At 43.7% G+C, this 18,469-nt stretch overlaps 1 long non-coding RNA gene across 1 annotated transcript; it reads left to right on the top strand.

Annotated features, from left to right (window-relative positions):
* The first annotated feature begins 3,951 nt into the window (after positions 1 to 3,951).
* LOC109310509 lies at positions 3,952 to 13,918 on the top strand. The gene is made up of 3 exons (XR_002101226.1): positions 3,952 to 3,963; positions 5,679 to 5,683; positions 13,586 to 13,918. It is a non-coding gene; the product is annotated as an uncharacterized LOC109310509 (long non-coding RNA).
* The last annotated feature ends 4,551 nt before the right edge of the window (positions 13,919 to 18,469 follow it).

The following is an 18,469-nucleotide window of genomic DNA, read 5'->3' as shown; positions in this document are numbered from 1 at the left end:
GAGAGGCTGTCTTCAGTATGTGTTTAAGGCAAAATAAAATATTTCTGATGGAACACAATTAACAAGCAGCACTGCTATCAGGCATATGTATAACAAACATCCAGCTTTGAAGTTTTCCATGAATCCAAATCATACCCACTTAAACAAAAGGTTTTATCTACATCAGGGAAACCACAGATTAGACATCTAGTGAAGTTCAAGTAAAACAGGAGGATCTTTCTTTCAGTCTCCCTTGACCACTAGCTCGTTGGAACATATTATTAATTCAGGTGGTAGGTTTCAAGATGTTATACAAAGATCTTAACCAAGGTAAAGAAGGGAAGTACTAGAAGACTATAGCTTATGCAGTTTAACATCGTGGAGAAATTACAGATGTGAAAGCTAATTTCTTCAAGTAAGGAATCCTTTTTTGGCATATCAAAAACTGTTTTGAAAATATCCATTCTGATGCATTCATTTTTGACTAGAACTATGTGTTCCCAAACCCATTCTGTTCTTAGTGTAAAGCATGTAATTTCCACTTAAGTCAGTGGAAGCGGTGTATGCTTATCTGTGGGCACATTAGACTTCTTGCTGGAAAGTAACAGTAATATAGCAGTGCTCATTGAGTGATGACAGAATAATTCACAGCCATGGTGGGTATTAAAAAAGTAATGAGTGTTTCTAAAAATGTTTAAAAAACTTAAGTATTATAACACATACGCCTATACATAGTCATGATGTTAGGGAACTACTGTATACAACCACTACAGTATTCCTTTAAATATAAAAGATTAACAGATCATGCATTTCTGTAAATCTCCATTGTGCCAGCCAGTTTGAAGGAATGATAAGGGAGTAACATATTCCTAGTCATGGCTAATAAAGTAGAGCTTTTCACTTTGCTTGGGATCAGCAATGTTGGGTTAAGCCTATCTAGCTTCTTTTACACTGATGTAAGGTGCATTTTAAATGTAAATTGCTATGGTGAATAGTGTGAGATTAACCAAAGAGGTATCTATCCAGTATTTATTATTATAATTATAATGGTATTAAAGTATTGCTGTAATTAAACCAAGGCCAAATTCTAATAATGCTAGAACAATGTGGATTACAGGACCAAGTAGTAAAAACAGCTCTGTGAATGGTTTATAGGTTTCCAAAAAGACAGAGCAATTAAGGTCTATCTAATTTTTTATTTCACTGTATTTCTGCTGAACTAACAGAAAAGTTAGACTAGATATGAATAATCAGAAATTTTGCAAAAAAACCCACAAAGTGTTATTAAAAATACAAATGTGAAGGATTCCGTATTTTAAATATAAATTAAATATCTTAAGATTCTTGCACATAAATATCACGTAGCCAGATTTAGTCCCACTCAATTTTATGGACTTCTCAATTTGATGGCTCAGAGGAAAAGCACAGGAGTCAGCTTCTAAGAAAATGAATAATTTTCACATCTGTAAAATGTTCCATAAATTCCAAAAAAGCTCCCTTAGTGAGAAATTATGGTCTGAGGGAGACATGCCCCAAGACTTACCTATGAATTACTCCAGTCTTCCTAAAGAGCCCCAAAGAGGGAGAGTCAAACAGAAACCATATCAAGAGGTGCCTATAGATGTCCTCATTCATGTTCTAATTAGAATGCTCCAGTGTCACCTCACCGTCACATGTATTAAGTCCCCGTGAGTTTCAAAATGGCAGTAGGGACACTTTATTTAAACCTTATTGAATGAGCTTTAGATAAAGCATCCTGCACCCATTTTGAAATGTGCAGGGGCTTAATACCAGAAAATTGGTGGGCTATTTCAATTAGAGCAGCTGTCCAGGAACTGTTCTAATTAAAGCGTTCCCCTCCCCACCCTCAAGTACATGTCTAGCCAGCTATTAAAACCATCTATACAATCTGCTGCGAGTGACACCTTGTTATGAAAGTGGAGCGTGCTCTAAGAGTACCATTACTTTAGTTTCCTCCTCAGCTCCTACTAATTCAAACCCTAACTCAACAGAAGAATTGTTTTACAGCCCTCTGAGAACTATTGGATGAGGAAGTGGACACTAGTGCTTCTTGCTCCCAATACCACTAAAATCTTCTGCTTAATCTTTTAATATGGCTCAATAAAGTCATCCTGGGAGCAAAATATCACACAAGCTATTTTTAAAAACTGTGTTATTTTGAAAAGAAAGTTTTCCAACACTTAGCAGTAGTCAAGAGAAAAGAAGCTGAAACTGAGCTGAGAAAGACTCAGATATTCTATAGGCATAAATGACTGACAATTTTCTGGAAGATAAAGTAGATGCCAGTGAATCAATATTATGACTATGGAAAGATCCAGCCTGGTTACTGGTCAACAGCACAACAACACGATGAGGCTAGGATGCCTGATGCATGTCTTGGGAAGGAATGCCATGATTGCCACAGCCTAAAAAACTTGCCCTTTCTGTACGATATAGAAACCCAGTATTGAGATTAGTAGTAGGCCTGTACAAAGCGGCAAGTATTTAATTTGGATTCGGATTCAGATTTGGGTGATTCCGAGGGACAGTGATTCCATTTGGTGATTCAAGTCACTGTCCCAATTCAACTCAGTTGAATCGGTTTCAAAGAATCGGTGCCGATTTGTTTATAAACTAAACAGGCAGCAGTCCTCGACCATGCTGGACACATTTGGCTCCAGCTGGTAAGTCTGTTGTGGTGGATGGAGGGGAGAGGGAAGGGGTGCAGGGTGGAGTGGGCAGGACAACACCCCTACAGTGGAGGAGGGATTGGGCCTGGGACAAGGTGCCTAGCTAGGGCAGGGGGGCACTGGACCCGCCATGCATCGCTGGTCCAGGAGTGCATGGAAGCGGCCATGTGCCCCCAAATCTGCACAGTGGGCTGGGCTGGGCTGCATTCCAGATGGACAACGGAAGGCACTGGGAGTGGGGACTCTATCCTGCTGCCACTTGTCCAGATGGGGGGGGTTGCACAGGATGCGGGCACAGCAGCAGCAGAAGCCTCTCCAGCCTTCCCACACAAGTCACTGCTTCATCCCACCTTGCCCTCATCAGGAGAGCAGTGGCAGGGCATGACGGCAGGCGTGTGCACCCAGATCAGGGCAGTGCCAGCAGCAGGGGCTATGGGGAATTTTAGGGTGGCTGCAGCCCCCACATAACCCCTGCTCCACTGCACTCTGCAGGGTGGACGGAGCCAGGGCTGTGGTCTGGCCTGTGGCTGGAGCTAGCCACTCAGAGCACAGCCCTGGCTCTACCTACCCCATGGAGCGCAGCCTGGTGCCGGGCAGCTGGGGCTAGCCTCCCAGAGCACAGCCCGGCCCAGCCTGCGCTGTGCAAGTCTGGGTACACACGCCTGCTCCCATGCCCTCCTAGACCGGTGGCAGCACGCAGTGGCAGGACCACCCCTCCCCAAGTCCTGTGCCTCACCCCAGCAGGGCGGCTTGTCCCAGCCCCAGCCCCAATCCTTCCCTCACTGTGGGGATGTTGATCTCCCCCCTCCACAATAGACTTATCAGCTGGAGGCAGCTGTGTCCAGCACAGTTGAGGACTGCTGCCAGTTTAGTCTATGACCAAATCTTCAAATTGGCACTGAATCTCTCCGAATCGATTCAGAAGCTTCCGATTTGATTTGTACCTTTTAACAGGTCTCCCAATTTGATTCAGATTCAGAGATTCAGTGGCCGAATTGGGCCAAATTTCTTCTGAATTGAATCAGCTGCCAAAGCTTCACACAGCTCTAATTGGTAGCACAAAAGTCAAATGCTAATTTTTTTTCACTCCTCCACTGTCAGGCCACAGCCTGGAACCTGGGGATTTGGCCTAGCTAGTACAGCCATTTATCTGGGCCTGCTACCCCATAGCTGACCACCTAGACAGCTGAAGGCTCCAACAGGGCCTAACCCTCTGCCCACTCCCTGTCACTAGACTGGTCAGTCAGGGTCAGCTGATCTCCACTTTTCCCCATATTAAGTGCAGGAACAGGTTGTTTCTGGGCAACAGGGTTCAAACTGACCAAAGATCTCTTTGCTATTCCCTCCAGCTTGCTCCCCGACTCCTCTCTCTGCATTATCTCTTGGCTTCCCAACCTGGCTTGCTCTCTAACTCTGTTCCTTGCTTGATCCTTTGCTTCCTGGACTCATCTCACTTCTAGTACCCACTCTCAGATTGACCTCCTGGCTACATGACCTGGCTTGTCCCCAGATTCTGCTTGTAACTGTTGACCTTGGTTGGCACCTCAATCCCAAAGCAGCCCCAGACCTGGCTGCCCACGTCCCAGAGTAAGAATTGCTTTTCCCCAATAAGGGGTAATAAGGCTCTTTCAAATGGAGAAACACTTTTAGTATTTCTATATTTTCAATATGACCCTGTCTTTTTGACCAATAATACCCTGATAATTAAGAGCTGCTCTGAGCCTTTTGAGCAGGGCAGAATATATATTTAAAAATAAAAATATTTAGATATAGAATTCTTCAATTTCCTTGAAATCAGCACCAAAATTTTGGGGAAAAAATGGGACTGAGGGTGGGCCATGTGGAAGATCTCAATCCATCTAGTGACTAATTTTTTTAGGAAGGATGGTCTTAACAATACACAGATTCTATAAAATGTACATCTGATTGTTGTATTAATGGACTCTAAGAATTCCAGCTTCAGGGAACTTGAGACAACTGAAAGCTAGGAAAGCTTCAAAGCTGCACTTTATTTGGATACCATCAAAAATCACTCATTTCTTTCTTTAATATGTATAAAAATTCATGACATGGAAACCTACAGAACAGGGGTGTCAAAAATAGATTTATAGCCCACAAAGCCCCATCATCCAGTCCCTAGTGCTGCCCCAGGGTCTGATCAGACCCACAAGAGGCACAGTATTTACCAGTCTATAGGCTAGATCCAGCCCACAGACTCCCTCCACTTCCCTACCACCACCATACCTGATTTGGTCGTAGCTCCAGCCAGTGGGGAATCCACACTCCATGTTGCATGGATCCTGGAGCATCTGGAACAAGCAACGCATTTAGTGCAGTCTGGCCAGAGAGGCAGCTGTGCCACATGCAGTGGCCGCCCCTGCCAAACTGCACTACCTGCAGTGCCTGCTCTGAGACATACACTGCACACAGCACCAGGTCCAGGGCCTGTGCTCAGGTGCCACGTGCAGTGAGGGTTCCAGGCACCATGCATGGCACAGTCCCAGAGCTGCTGGGGTGGGTGCCACATGCAACGCAGTCTGGCTGGGGCACCCACTATGTGCAGCATGGCACCCGTTCCAGCTACTCTGGGACCTGTGCCACACAGAGCGGGTCCCTGACCAGCTATATCAGCCACCTGATCAACTATGCCAGGAGAGGGGCACAGTCTGCGGACTGGCTCCATACCACTCATCCAAACCATGGGGCCAGATGAATTTGACACCCCTGTTATAGAAGGTTAATAGAACTGTTATAGAACATTAATTTTGAGCTGAACTGGAAGACATGGAGAAGCTAATGTCTTATATTTGATTTGAAAGTTTCGTATAGTAAACTGCTGGAAATAACTGAAAGAATTATTTTTTTCCCAGTCTTCCACCTGCTCAGGAAATGGTCTATCCTCTACCTGAAAGGAAAGATGAGCTATGGACTCAGAACTTAGGTTACTGATGTAGCTCCTTCTTGTTCCCTAGTGAAGAATATATAGAATATATAATGCATATATAATAGAAATAGTCTCAACTTGGAGTAATATGATGCACTGAAATCAACAGTTCTCTTCTGTGCTAGAAAAGGTTCTCTGAGATCTGATCATTTCCTCCTTATCTTATCAAAATAATCACCATCCCTCATTTTCCCCACCTCAAAATAAACTTTTTCTAAGAGAAAGAGCTTTTACTTATCCAGAAATTCACTGATCAATACAGAGAGTGAATGGCTCAGCATGAAAAGTAATATTACTACTGGCCATGACTTCAGCAAGAAAATCTACCAGCAAGGCGCACTCACATTCCAGATTCATGGGCAAATCTCTTTGTAGAGGTCTTGTTTTCCTGAAGGCCCCTTTTGGCTACATGCTATTAAAGCTTTGACCATATGCATAAAATTAAGTCAGCTATAAGGAGTTTGTATTTTTTTTCTTTTCCTAAGAGTCAGAGAGATGAGTGATACTTTTGTAGGGATGCAGGATTTTAAAGATTATCTTGCAATGGACAGTACTTTACAGCTGATATTTTTTTCTTGTGAAGCTCATATGGTATCATGAGGCAATCAGGAGGGTTACAAAAGTACCTTTCCTATCAGAAAAATATGAAAATGTTGGTAATCACTTAAGCGATGCTAGATGAACTGAGACTTGGCTAGCTATATGTTTTTGCAGTTTTACTGCCAAAGTGAAGCAATCCGTTAAAGGACCACTAAGAGTTCTTTGGAAGACTAGTTATTATTTTATTTTTGTGTTTTTTTCTCGTTTCCTATTAGGTCCTGTAAAGCTGCTTCTTGGCAAATAGAATTCCCCCATGGATAAGCAGGGAAAGAAGCAATTAAGAACAAAATGCTAACAAGCTGTCTAAGTGAGTCAACTATGCTTCTGAAGTATCTCTGGGTTTTTGTACACATACAAAAATAATTTTTTAGGTCAAAGAAAAATAAAAGTTAGGTTAAACCTAGAAAAAGTGTCACATTAGGATATTTATATAAACTGTCATTCCTGTTTTTTCCCCAAACCTCATGTGCTCTAAGCAATCAATCAACAGCCTCTGTGATCAGACTCTGAGTCCTGCTGGAGTAGGAAGATGTCATCCAGAAAGGAAAACGTGGAAAATCTGTTAGCCATGTGTGTCATTACTGATATCAACATTTAGGTAAATATGCAAGAACTACCTTAGATTCATACAGACCTATTGCAAAACAAATAATAAAAATGATTTTCAGAATAAGTTTCCTGCTTCTAGCTGTGTCTTTTCTCCAGAAATTTTAGAAAAAGTCATCAACAGTTTGTAGACAGCAAAACTAAAATTCCTGTGAATTACTTGATAAAAACAATGGAAACTTTCAGCTTAATTACTGCCATGAGGATCTGAAAACAAGCATCTATTAACTGTGTGTCCTTCTATACAAGTAATTTTAGAAGGAAAAACAATGTTTATACTTGGTAGATGCCCCTCAGAGTTTCATAGTGTCCAAATATAAACTGCAGATTGGATCCACTGTGCTGATGTTATCAGATTAGGACAGGTTATGGCAACTGTAAATATTTCATAAAACATGTCCCAGTAATGACTGGCAATGAAGCATTCAGAATCTGTGCTTAAACGTTACCATGCTGCAGCACTGACAAAATGGTAAGAAACACCTAAAATAGAGCATTAGATTTAGAAGAGTGCATAGATTGAATTAAACAAAAGCGGCATCTAAAATACAACACTGGGAAAGAAGATGTCTTACAACAAAGGTTTCCTACAGCAGCAAATGGCTATGTTGTATTAAACCCTGATGTAATGTCATTTAGCATTTAAAAATCAAACACAATGTTCTGTGCAACCTCAAGTTTCAAGCTACTAAATCTCAGTAATAGTTTTTTAAGGGCAGTTCAAAAGCAAAACAGAAAAGTCAATGTCCAAAGGTATCACAATTGTAGATCAAAGTGGAAAAGGGATTAATTGCATCTTTGGCAAATGAAGTTTAAAATTTTAGTGTATTAGAAAAGGTCCTTTTTGAAATGGTAATAGGTTATACCTGAGCTGAAAAGACAATTAAGATAACGTGTTAATTTTTATGGTATCTGGCAGTAATATTTTTATCCTGTTAATTATACAGAAGACAGCAAATGTATATAATATGATAGCTCCATGCTGAGATGATATGCTTGCTGCCTAGTTAAGTGGCTGCATTTATCCTATAATTAGCTTGCAGGAATGCGATTTGCATTGCATACCTAAGAGCATATATAATGTCAACTATGCCACAAAAGCCTAAAATGGAAACTGACACTCTCTTAGCTTTGACCTCCGTATGTAACAAGGTGATGATACCTTTTGTGACCTCCTGCTCTTTGTATTCAGCCACTCACAAAAAATACATTGAAGTAGTGCTAAATATATGACAAATTCACAATGCAAGGAAATTTAGAGTTATAGAAGAAAACTCAGGGCTGATGCTTCAACATGGGCTCACTCCTTTACAGGGAATACAAATAGCGTATGCTCAAAGACATTGTGGCTAGGGATGGAAGTTACACATAAACTGGTTTAAGTGAGAAGAAACTGGTTTAAACTTGTAACAGAACATAAGTTCAGTGCACATTAACCAGTTTCAAAATGGTCTAAGCTGGTTTAATATAAGCCTGACTGAATGTAATATCAGACTTAACTATTTTGGGTCAAACTGGCTTATGCAACTTCTGTCCCAGACCCCTTCCTGGTTTAAATTAAACCAGAGCCCTCTGGCATCCTAGCATGATTTTCAGCCTTGGCCTGGGCTGGGCTAACTGCTCCAGACAGCAGGGCTGGCCCCACCCCTCTGCTCTCTAGTCAGAGCAGAGGCAGGGGCAAGAGCGTGGCCAGATGCAGGCCTGGCACGGCCCCCTGAGGCAAAGGGAGCAGGGAGGGGGTTTATTTCCCCCTTCCCTCCTTCTCCCACCAGGGAACCACAGCTGGGGTCTGCCTGGCTGGGGTATACCAGCCCCTATTAGACATCCCCCCCCCACCTCGCTGCTCCCCATCTGCAACCAATCAGCCCCTATCAGGCATCCTCCCCCTGCCTTGTAGCCCCCCATCTGCAACCTGAAGCAAATGGGGAGACAGAAGGTGATTTAATCTCCCCCTCCATCCCCTGTCTCACTGGCAGCTCAGATCTACCTGACTGAGGTACAGAAGCCCCTGTAAACCTTTGTCCCCCCTTCTCACTCCAGCAGCAGGAACGGGAGTGTGGCGAGAGCAGGTTGGCATGATCCCACCATCCTCATCACCAGCTGTGGCTGTGGGGCTGAGCTGGGCCAGTCCGCTGGTGCTGCTGAGAGTGGAGGCAAAGGAGCCAACCTGGGCTGAGCCATGGGACTGGGCCCTTCCCAGCAGGCTGCAGCTCCGACTGGGGCTGCAGGGGCTTCACAGCCAGATTACTCCCAGCTTCCTGGACCCAGGCCAAGCAGAGCTGTCATGGAGCCACAGACTGCTGGGAAGGGCCTGGTGGGGCTGGCCCAGCTAAGCTGTGGGGACAGGGCCCTTCCCAGTCAGCTGCAGCATGGGGGCTAGCTGGGGAGCAGGCTGCCTGGGCTGGCTCAGAGGTGCCAGTAGGCTCTGAGCTTAGCAGCTGCCTGCTGCAGCTGCTGCCATGCCCCGTGTCCTATGTAGCACCCAGCAGCTGCAGCCACACCACAAGTTGTGGGCTGGCTGGGGATGGGCAGGCTCTTCTACCTCCCTTGCCTCCAGCTGCTGCTGCCATGGCCACCTCTGCCCCTGCTGCACCACTCTGGGTTTGTGGGTGGGAAGCTTCAGCCCCCACGGCTTCTGCCCAGTGCATGGGGCTCCAGTTCCAGTTCCTGGATGCCTTCCATCTGCTCCACCCACAGGGGCAGCTCATTGTACCAGACAAGCAGAGTGGATGGAAGGCAGCCAGAACTGGAGCCAGAGCTCCATGCACTGGGCTGAAGCTTCCACTTGCCTAGAGCAGCACTGCACAATGTGGCAGGAGCCACATCTGGAGGCAAGGAGAGCAGAATAGCCCTGCCAGGCCAAGCCAGATTCCCCTTGCCTCCAGTGGCTGCTCCCCTACTCACTTCTGCCCCTGCTGCATCGCTCCAGGCAGCATGAAGGGGGAGCTTCAGCCTGGTGCTTGTGCCCAGCACATGGAACTCTGGTGCCAGCTCCAGCTGCCTTTCACCTGCTCAGTGTAATGAACAGCCCTTGCAAGTGGACAGAATAGGTGAAAGGTGGCCAGAGTGCAGCTGTATGACAGTGCAGGGAGCCCAGAGCAATCTGGTTGCACAGTTCCCACAGCCCCAGTCTGAGCCACAGCCTGCTAGATAGGATCCAGCCCCATGGCCCAGCCTGGGCTGGCCCCTCTGCCTCTGCCCTCAGCAGCACCTGCAGGTTGGCTCAGCTCAGCCCCACAGCCCCAGCTCTGGGCATATAGCAGGACCATATTGGCTCCCCCACCACCTGAACAGGAGAAGGGGAAAAAGCTGGGCAGACTCTGGCTGGGGTCCCATGCCTGTGCATGGAGACAGTGAATTTTAATCTCCCTACCCTGTTCCCCTTCACCTGAGGCACTGCCTTGGCCAGTGTCTGGCCTCAGGGACAAACCTGGCAATGGCTGCTTCCCTCCTCCCTCTCCAGGCACACCCTGGCTGGGGTCCCTACAGGCTAAGGTGAGGGTTTAAGGTGGGGGTTGTAGCCCTCTGCAACCAGCCCTCTGCAATCATACTTAGTTCCTGCTGTGGCTTGGCCAGGCCCCCCACATCAGCTTCCCTCCAGCATTGTGGCTGCTGAGGAAGGGAAGGGAGGGCTGCTCTAGCACCCCTCGGTTTTTAGCCTGAGCCACTGCATTTCCAGAATCAAAAGTGAATGTCTATTCACTTGCAAATTGGTTCAGTCTTTGCAGGTTAAACTAACATGCAAAAATTGAATCAATCCAGGCTCCAGCTTTTTAAATGTCTGTCCTTAGTCTGTGTGCTTTATATTTCAACCTTAACTTTGGATATCTTTGGCTTTGTGAAGGAAAGACATGGAAACCTGCTTCTTCATGGACATGTTTTATTTTTGTCCTGAAGACGTGTAGCTATTTTTAAAATATATGGGTTTTTTTATTTATAAAATATATATATTATAAATAAAATCCATTATGTATGCACCGATTTGTTCATTCCTGAATTTGCCATTGCTATTATTATTTGTTTCTATTATAGTTGTGTCTAGAAGTCCCACTCATCAGTCTGGACCTTTTTGTGCTAGGTGCTATACAAACAAAGGATGGCTGTTTTGGCAAGTAACTATTTTGACTCCTGAAAGTCAACAAGAGTTTTATCATGGACTTCCAAGGCCAAAATTTCACTCCATAACAGTAAGAGACAAACTCTGTGCCCTTATTCACTGCAATCTGTGAATTATCCCACTGACTGCAATTGGGCTGGTTGTTTTGCAGGTTTAATTCCAGTCTAACCACATGCAGCACCATTTTCCTACCACTGAGGGGACAGAAGGAACTAAGGGCAACTCATCCAGGCTCTAAAGCAGGGGCATATCAGGATTATTCTGCGTCTTGGGTGTCAGTGAACCAAGATGCAACAGCCCTAGTCAGGCTACCAGAGGCAACTGTGGCAGCTATCATTTCCACCCCTTCCCCCATGAAGTTGGTGCCTGGCGCTATTGCCCCAGTCATCCCTCCTTTGGTTATGGTACCACCCTGAAGTATTACAAGACAAAGTGTTACTCATATTTAAGAGTATCAAAGATATGTCCCATGGAGCAGATCTGGCCCACGGAGACATGTCATCTGGCCCACAGTGCTTCTAGAGAGGCCAGGAATTCAGAGGTAGGTCCCACCTCTGAATTCCCATGTATGGAGTTTTGTCAAGGATGTGTGTTGATGGGAGCAACACTAACACTGACTGTGTTAACCACCACTGCCTCTAGGTCTGTATCTGGCCCACAAGACTCCTCATGGTCCAGATCCAGCTCACAAGGAGCCCATAATCCAAATCCAGCCTGAAAAGCCAGTGGAGTTTGATGCTGCTGCAATCGTTTGGGAGGTAGATCTTTTTATTTACAGTTCAGAAATTCATTTTTTTAATAAAATTGTCGCCTCACTGAATGCTTCAATATATAACATGTCAAACATAAGCAGACAGGGTCCCTAACATAAAATATATCCTCCCAGCTCTACCTGTGGAATAATCTGAGAACAAATCCAAGAACTGACTGATTGCAAGCACAAGGCCTTTTGTCCTTGGCAAAATGACACCAATTCATAGATTTCATAGACATTAGGGCTGGAAGGGACCTCGGGAGATCATCGAGTCTTTTTCCAAGAAAAAGAAATTGACTCTACAAGCCAAGGCAGAGATTCAAAGGCAGATGCATGATATGAAGAATAAATGGTGGAAAGACAAGGATAAGGAGATTTAACATCTGGCTGACATCCATGATGTGCACAGGTTCTTCAGTGCCACCAAAGCCATCTATGGTCCAATCACTCAGGGACCAAGCCCACTGAGACCTAAAGATGCAGGAGACCTGATCAAGGAAAAGGGAGCCATCAATGTCTGTTGGAAAGAGCATTTTAAAGACCTTCATAATCAAGACTTTGCTGTTGACAACTGTGTTCTCAATTTCATTCCACAACACCCAGTCAGAGATTATCTTGGAATCCCTCCAACCCTTGACGAGGTGAGGAAAGCCATCAGGCAAATAAAGAACAAGGTATCTGGAGTGGATAGAATCTCCACTGAAATCTTAAAACAGGGAGGAGGGGAATTCACTTCACAGCTTCATGCCCTCATCTTAAGGATCTGGAATGATGAGAAATCCCAGAAACTACAGAAGGATCATCTTGCTGTCCACAACAGGAAAGATCATTGTGAAAACCCTTCTGAACTGTCTCCTTCCCCTAGTGAAGAGTTCCTCCCAGAATCTCAGTGTGCATCAAGAGACACAACTGAAATGATCTGCACAGCTTGTCAACTGCAAGAGAAACCTCAGGAACAACAAAAGCCTCTCTACATGGCCTTCTCTGACCTCACAAAAGCTTTTGACTCCGTTAACCAAGACTGTTGTGGAGGATCCTTCTGAAGCATGGATGCCCAATGAAATTTGTCACCATTCTCTGCCTGCTCCATGATGGTATGTGAATGGTGGTTCTCAGTAATGACCATCACAGATACCTCTGAAGTTAAAATGGGAGTTAAGGAAGGCTGCATCATCACTCCAACACTCTTCTCAATATTCCTTGCTGCAATGTTACATCTGATCACCAACAAGCTTCCAGCTGGAATGGAGCTAAATGATTAAAAGGGATAGCAGGCTGTTTAACCTCAGCTGACTCCAAACCAAAACCAAGACTACCCTGACGTCAATCACTGAGCTCCAATACATTGATGATGCTTTAATGTGCACTCACGCAGAAGCAGACCCTCAGGTAATCATCTGTATCTTTACTGAGGCATACACAAAAATAGGACTGACAGCATTCAGAAGGCTAAGGTCCTGCACCAACAAACTCCTAATGAACAGTCCCCAGCTCCAGTAATCCAGATCCATAGTGAGACTCTGAAGAACATTAATTACATGAACGCTTTGTGCCTCCCAAGGCTAGGGAGACACAACAACCACCCACAGGTAATGGTGGGGGGGGGGCATGGCAACAGCAAATGGGGACTGCCTTCAGGCGGTCATGGTGATGTCAGCAGCAAGGGCAGGCCAAGTGGGTGGTCTCAGCAGCAGGGGCACATGGCGAGCACTGAGTGGTGATCAGTGACAGCCCACAGATGCTGCCAGCAGTGTCAGTGGTGGGGCAGGGGTGGCAAGCTGTGACTGCCCATAGACACCACCACCAGCATCAGCAGTGGCCAATCCCAGGGGGTGCACAGCCAGTCTCAGGGGGTGAACATGCACCCTCGTGCACCCCCTATATGTCACCAACAGTTGATTATTTCCTGTACCTCAGAAGCCATCTCTCTCAGAATGCTGACATTGACAAAGATATTCAACATCGCCTCAATATGCAAGTGCAGCCTTTGGATGCCTGAAGAAATGGGTCTTCAAAGATTGTGACATCCAATCCAAAACCAAGATCATGGTTTATCAAGCAGTCATGATCCCCACCTTGCTGGACAGAGATGAGTCATGGAGAACATACAGGAGGCATCTAAAGTTGTTGGAAAGGTACCATCAATGCTGCCTGCAGAAGATCCTCCAAATCCAGTGGGAAGAGATGAACCAATGTTAGTGCCCTCCTGCTAGTAAACACCATGAGTACTGAGGCAATAATCAGCTTCACTGAGCTGACCATATCTGACTCCAGAGTTCTGAAGCAAGTTTTATTCTCCCAGCTCAGCCAAGGCATATGCTCAAGAGGAGAGCAGAGAAAGCATTTCAGGGACATCCTCAAGGCCAACTTAAAAAAAAGTAATATCAATGTCAACTTAAGGAAGGCTATCACCCAGGACCATCTCAAAATGAGGAAGAATCTGGTGCAGGGATATCAGTACTTTCAAACTTCATGACAACAACAGAAGAAAAAGCAAGAGTGGCATAAACAGTATGTCACGGATCAAATCAAGAATTCAGTGCCACCCACCTGACACAGAAACACATGTCTGAGCTTCAGCAGAGTCAGTTGATTCTGGTCAGCCATCTTCAGACATACATATAATACAATCATGGAAGACATTCATCCTTGACTGTGAGGAATAGAAGAAGAGGAGGAGGAAGAAGAGGAAGAGGTAGACAAAAATAAAGACAACGATGATGAAGAAGATGATGATGACAACGAAGATGAAGAAGACTGCACAATAAGTGCAGCTTGGTACACGGCTGCTACCGCCCTGCTCTATCCCTCTTCAGCAGCTGGGGGGAGCTCCAGACTCCCTCGAATGCTAGTCTCGGGGGCTGGCAAGGGGCACACAGTCAGTCCCAGTGGGCACAGGGCCAGGAGAGCTCTGCCAGTGCAGTGACAGCTGCCTCCTGACTCCAAGTGGACCCAGGAGTAGACCTGATGTGTACCAGCCAGGAGACAACTGCCCCTGCAGTGGGCAGAGCTCTCCTGGCCCTATGCCCATCAGGACACATAGCTACCCTGCCCAGCAGGGGATCTGCTAGGAGCTGTTTCAGGTGTGGACTAGCTACCAGCAACTGGGTTGGGGTTGGGCATGGGGCTCACCAGCAGCTGCCCTGCTTGGCATAGAGTTGGCTGTCCAGGGAGTGGGCAAGGTCTGGTTTCTAGCCTCTGCCTGTCCCCCCAGAAGAGCTCTGTGCAGGGGACCCAGAAGCTGTCTGTCCCTGGTTCTGAGTAGCACCAGGACCACGGACAGACAGATCCCTGCCCCTTGTGGCCCCTGCTGCCTAGTCTGACTGGGAGAAAATTTACTCCTGGTCAGTGTCTACATAAGCATTACTGTGCAGTAGCTATAGCACAATTAACCTTGTACCTGTATTTACAGGAAGCAGCTAACTGTGTAGTAGCCTAATTTACTGTGCAGTAAATGGTTTGCACTTGTAGACAGCAATGTTTTATTGCACAGTAAATTAGTCTACTACACAGTAAAACATCTTGTGTAGATGTACCAGGTGAGACCAATGTTTACATTAAGTTTTGTGCCATATAAAAATATCTATGAACAAGTATATAGGTAGATACACAAGTCAAACTAGGTATTAATAAATTAGTACTCTATACTGTCTCCAATACGATAAATAAACCAATAACACCAACTCCAGTTTACAATTAGGAAATGGAAGAGGGGGGTGTTTGTTTTTTGCATTCTCGTTTGACTAAAGTTCAGCCAGTCACAATTTATTATCATGAAATCTCTGTTCCCTACTTTTTCACCATTCTAGGTTGTATCAGATACATTTTAATCATGCTACCTTGTGCTTTGGTGTTATGTGACTTCTTCCATAGCTTTCTTCCATTAAATATTTTGCTCTTACCACATGCCTCCTTTTCTGCATGGGTATCTTAACATTATATACCTTTAAACTCTTGGAACATCTCAAAAACCTCCATTCTTGCATGTCTCAGTACTGCCATTCCATGAAACTGCTTACCTTGGTATAGTAGGTCTTCTAGAACCCATTGCTTGTCATTGTAATTTCCAAAGCCTAGTTAGATCCAGTACTCAATGCAGCTGTAGTACTGCTCTCTGAATCCTGCCTATTGAAAAAACCTCTTTTTATCCTCTTTTATGAACCTCTTCTATATATATTTTATGGATATAAAATGCCTTCAAGTTTGGGTTACTACATCTGTTTACCTTGTAGAATACCTGAAAAGTATCTGAACCTCTTTTATTGGGTTTTTTAAGAAGAAGCCAGATAGGTATCCATCTTGGATGGTTTAGGAATAACACACTGCGCATCTTTACAGAAGGTACGACTAGATGATGTGGAAGTCCCTTCCAACCCTATGGGTCTACGATTTCAGTATTATCCAGTAAGTTTCTCTGCATTTGTCAGGTATACAATTACACATTTAAAAACGTGTATATTATAGCTTCGTTATTGTTACAATAACACCTAGAAGCTCCAACCAAAGGACTAGTGAGTCTCTGAAAGAGGCACAGAAGCAATCAGACTCTGTGTTCACGATCAGAATAACCAAAACAGGAGAGGTGGATGAGACGATAGGAATATTATATGCAAAAGAGCATGCTAGTTCCATAAATGTTAGTATCCTTTTTAAAAGTTATTTTGTGTGGGGTTTGATAGGCATTAACAGCACTAGTGCCATCAATTGCTTCTGTTTGGAGCTCCTGGAGAATAGTGATTAGCTGAAAAACTTTAAACCTTGTAGAGAGGAAAATGGAAGATATGACCAAAATGTGCCCAAACACTCAGAAACCAGAAGACAAATAAAAACAAAACAAAACATTTGGGGTCCCAGTGTGTGGTTTAACCCATGAAGCAAACAAACCTGAAAGACAGATGTGAGGAGAGGAGACATTACATGGAAAAGAGTAATGGTAAAATCTCTTAATAGAGTGCAAGTTAGACAGTGGTTGCATAGTAACACTTACATTTGTTTGTTTTCTGGGATTGTCAGTGTCTTATCTTATGCCCTGCAGTCATGCAAATACCACTGTAAGGGTGCCCAAAAAGTGCCGAAAACATATAGAAAGAAACTACGTTTTCAAAAGTAACTAGTGATTTTGCATACGCAAGGTGGCACACCTGTAAGGGTGCTAAGGGTGCCCTTGGAGCTTAACAGTACACAATTGGCACACATAGAAACAGCAGCAAATAAATAATAAACATAATTAATAAAGTACTGTCTCAACTTTTTAGAGTATATGTGTGCATGCACATTACAGCATAGATCTATAGTTCCACACCCACCATAAAAAACCTTCATGCTACAGTTTCACTAATATCAATCCAATCATCAGAAAGAATTCATCTCCTAATAGCAACATTAATATCCATCCCAGTCTCATTTTATATAAACATCAAAGATAAGTATGGATAACATTTTTCCTTTTTAAATTGTTTTCAGCAGAGGTCTGGGGGCTTAAGCAACCACATTTTTTTGTGGAAATTGTCTACTTCCTATGGAAAATTTTTACTTTCAGTGAAAGATGAACAACCATAAGTAGTTATCGGATTATAACTAAAGGAAAATTCCTTGCTTTTGGACAAACATTCTTTGATTTTTCTTTTTAAATCAAAAGTCAAAATTTTACATCCAAACAAGATTTTTTTCCAACTGGAAGGCAAACATTCTCTGTTAGTTCATTTTCATCATAACTCTTTGGAGAGAGATGGGGGTTGGGAAGAGAAACATTTTCCAACCAGTTTTCAACATACCACATAAATGCATGGACAGATTCCTCATGTCAACCACAGACTTGCTTTCAGTTCCAAAATATAATCAACTACAAACACAGACCCTATTTCTCAAAATCCCAGGCAACCACACAGGCTTAAAATCTGATAGCAGTGAGATATAGATATTTTGTTGAGTGATAACATCTTTAAGAAAGGAAAGTATATTTTCTCTTAAAAGTTGTGTGTGACTTCTTTTTTTGGTGGTTCTCCATGGAGCATTCAAAAGTATTCTCTTGCAGAGCTCTAGGATCTGAGAAAATATAAAATGCTAGAATATTGCTCGGGAAAAGTGCTGTATGTAACTAGGCAAGATAGATAAACAAATCCTAATTAAATCAAGTATAGGATATACATCCTATCTTTTATCATTTCAGTACAAACTTTATCATGATAAAACTATATCTATATATAATATTTCAATGGTTTTAAAGATAAAATATTAAATAAATGTCGTCATAAAAAAATTCAAATAATGTGAAGCTTCCTCCCCAACCCTTTTTTCTCTCCTTTCTGCAGATTAACAGTCTCATAAGACCACAGAAAAATCAAGCTGCTTTTGTGAACATTTTGTGTGCATGCTACTGATGCTCTGACTTCAGCAACTGATCAAGTAAAATGTGTAGAAACATTTCCTGTACTTTATCTTTTTGCTGACAGGCAAGTGCATAAGAAGTGACACCCCTGAAAAGTGCCTCAAGATCCAGAAAAATCAATGATATACATGATAGTTACAATTCCCAATGTGTCCAACAGGACCAGACATTGAACTTAGACTACAGTTCAGTACTTAGTAAGATATTTAGTAAACAGTGAAGTTTACAGTGATTCTGTTCAAGGCAATTCATATATACTCAATATGGTGATCTTTGATATCATTTTAACACTTGGCTGCATTAAAAAGAAACTCTGTTGTTCTTCATTCTCATCTTTTCAAGATTCCAGGCTTCTCCTTCAGATATTTCCCTGAAGTCCTCCTAATGTAAA

This window comes from Crocodylus porosus, unplaced genomic scaffold (genome assembly GCF_001723895.1).
Source record: "Crocodylus porosus isolate Cpor-Errol unplaced genomic scaffold, CroPor_comp1, whole genome shotgun sequence".
NCBI classification, from domain to species: Eukaryota; Metazoa; Chordata; order Crocodylia; family Crocodylidae; genus Crocodylus; species Crocodylus porosus.
The sequence above is the reverse complement of the archived record's forward strand: the minus strand, read 5'-3'. Positions and strand labels throughout refer to the sequence as shown.